Consider the following 2,942-nt stretch of genomic DNA (forward strand, 5'->3'; position numbering starts at 1 on the left):
TGAAGTGCTTTAGTGCCTCAGGGATAGTTGTCAAGCCCCACAGAGCCTCTGGAAGCCCTGAGAGCACCAAACACCAGATGCCTCACCCAAAGTCTGGCAACAACAAAAAGTCTTGAAGTGGCCAACATGACTTCTTCACTGCTGCCATCACCACCGAGCTGTCTGGGCAGCCCCAGAACGGCAAACGAAACGAGGCCTAACGAAGGGCTGAGACTCCTCCTCAGGTTTCTTTGCTGGTTGATCTGGAGTTCAGGAGAGGAAACTGAGGTTAGGCCGGTGTGCAGAAGGGCGCAGGTGCTAACGGTCTTGAACACGTGAGTCCAGAACCATGATTTATTCTTCTAGCTCTCGGCCCAGGAACAGATAGTAAAATATACCTTTAAACTCTGCATGTGATTAATTGATTTAAAGGTGAAGTCTAGAACACCTTGAAATGTTTGTATCCTATTTTCCCTTGGAACATTTAAAACAAATAATATGGGAGATAAAAGTACTCTTGATAGAAACTTGATTCAACAGTCAGGAAATTGTCTGAATATTCCTCTTTCCCTATTCTAGTAGTTTTGTCTATATAAACATTTATATTACCCATAATTTTTAATAGTTTTCTATAAAGAAACTGTAAGTTATCTCTGAGCCTCCTGGTGGTGTTTCTTCATTGTGTATCTTTACTTTCTTTTGTTTATATTTTGAAAAAACTGCTTCAAGTTTTTAAGGCAGTGGACTATGACTCTCCTTTCATCGAAGAAAATCATATTTGAAAGCTCAGAGTTCCTTCTTAACTGTGATTATGTCTCTTTGCCTTTTTTCCGGCCTTTGCAGCAGATTTTCAGAAATTTGCAATGCCTCATTTATCTAAGACCCTGTGTGGGAGAGTCAGAGTGCCTAACCAAGTTTATGGCTTCTATCTGCATCCACACCAGATTGGAAGCAGTGGAAACTTCTAGCAGAGAGCAACCTCAATTTGCATTCCAGTTGAGTCGAGTGAGTATTCCTCAGAAGTGTTTCCGTAAGGTGCAAGTGCCAGAATCATCCAAATCATCACACTCTGTGCTACCAAATCATACTCGACCATGGTCACATCAAGTCCTAGTGTTGATTATAGAATATCAGAAAGACAGTCTTGCTGTATTGGTCTCTTTTTTCTATTTATTTAAATCTCTCTTTCTCTTTTCCATTAAAAAAAAACAGGCAGGAAAAAAACCAGACAAAAACACACACTCACACACAAATACCTTACAATATGGAAACACATACTCTGAATAAATTGTAAAAATTTATTGCATGCAATGATTAAATGTCAGTAGTTCCTTTACTTGATATTTTATGTTTATCAAGATATATTTCAGGTACACTTCGAATGAGACTGTGTGGACCCATTAAGTTTATGCTCATATTTCTAATACATATTTCTCCAGAGTGTGTAAATATTTTTAAAATTCTGATATTTGCCAGTTGAATATATATGTAATGTATAAATATAAAGCTATGTCTGTATCTATAACCCTACTTGAGTGCAGAGTGAATCTCTCGTAGTTCTATCTAATCTTAAAAATCCTCGCAGCCGTCTCTGCCTCTGGCTGCTCCTTTCCTCTCATCTCTATGTGCAGATCTATCAAGAGTTTCCATGGACAGAGGGGCAGGGTCTCTCCTCTGCACAAGCACTGTGGCATCGAGCTGATGAAACAAGCCTGGCCATGACAGCCTCAACCCAGGAGACTTTTCCTTCAGCAGATGTCAAAATGGAATTAGAACAACCAGTTAAGTTTCAGCTCTTTCCAAGAGGAAAGTTCTGAGTCCAGGGCTTTTGTTACATGTTTCAGCCCCAAATGCCACGGGCTGCAGTTAATTCAGTTGCGGCGTGAGGACATGTTTATTTTTCTCATAGCTCTCCTGTAGCTGGATGCGATCGCATGTCCTCGAATATGGGGACCAATACGCATTTCTGGGGCGCGGCCTCAGGTGTCCGTGTGCGCGGGGTTGTGTGGAGCCCGCTGGACACGGAGGGAGAGGCGGGGAAGTCCCCGCGAGGGTGCGCGGGGTTGACTGCGACTGGCGCGGGAATCCTTTCTCTTGACGCCAAGATACCTTCCCCCGAGGCCTAACTTTTTCTTTCTTTTAAAGTAAGTCAGTAATAAAATAGAAAGCACATTCAAGCAAATGCTTGGGATGATAAATCAGATCAACTGATACTGGTTGTATTTCACGGGAGAAACTTTGCTCTGAATTTTCAGATTTTCCACGCTACCCACTAAAAATATATTTTTAAAAACCCACTGCTCTTCTGGCTCCAGTAACAAGGATTTGAGGAAGTTATTTTCATTGTTTATGGGAACAACACTCACTGGATCGCAGGTTTTGGTTTTTTCGATTCTCTTGACCTTCAAGTGACTTCAGCGAAAGGGAAGGAATATCTTGCTCCCAGGCAGCAGGCTTGGTAATTACTATCCTGCTGCCTCAGGACATTCACAGGGGCGCTGCCCGGGGCACCGTGTGCCATGCAATACACTCACGGCTTGGGACATTGCAGAAGGAAAGAAATTATAACCAGGCATAGACCCCTTTCACAATAAGGCGCAAAATGCAAAACAGCTTGGCCAAGAGAGAAAGGAAAGAGTGAAGCAGAAACATAGATAAAGAGACAGAGAAAGGAAGGGAGACACAACCCAAATGTAACAGAGAAAGTAAGATGAAAAGAATCATATAAATACACAAAGAGAGAGGAAAAAACCCTTTGGCAGTTGAAAAATTGAAATGGGGAAGAGGGCATTGAGTGAGCTCTTTCTGCCTGTGGAAGGCAAAAATTGTCTTTACAATCAAGGGTATTTAGTTTGGATACCATAAGGATAACCAAGGAAGAAATGATAACTGTATTATTCTTTACTTTTACATGCCACATGACTTCATTTCTGTGAGGTTCTGAGAAAAGCATATTAGTTGAT

General features: G+C 41.6%; 1 long non-coding RNA gene across 1 annotated transcript; it reads left to right on the forward strand.

Moving 5' to 3' along the window:
* Positions 1-243: 243 nt before the first annotated feature.
* LOC148092822 (uncharacterized) lies at positions 244-1,728 on the forward strand. The gene is made up of 3 exons (XR_015714790.1): positions 244-314; positions 826-984; positions 1,565-1,728. It is a non-coding gene; the product is annotated as an uncharacterized LOC148092822 (long non-coding RNA).
* The last annotated feature ends 1,214 nt before the right edge of the window (positions 1,729-2,942 follow it).

The sequence above is a fragment of the Miniopterus natalensis genome, chromosome 7 (assembly GCF_054644295.1).
Source record: "Miniopterus natalensis isolate mMinNat1 chromosome 7, mMinNat1.hap1, whole genome shotgun sequence".
In the NCBI taxonomy this organism is placed as follows: Eukaryota; Metazoa; Chordata; class Mammalia; order Chiroptera; family Miniopteridae; genus Miniopterus; species Miniopterus natalensis.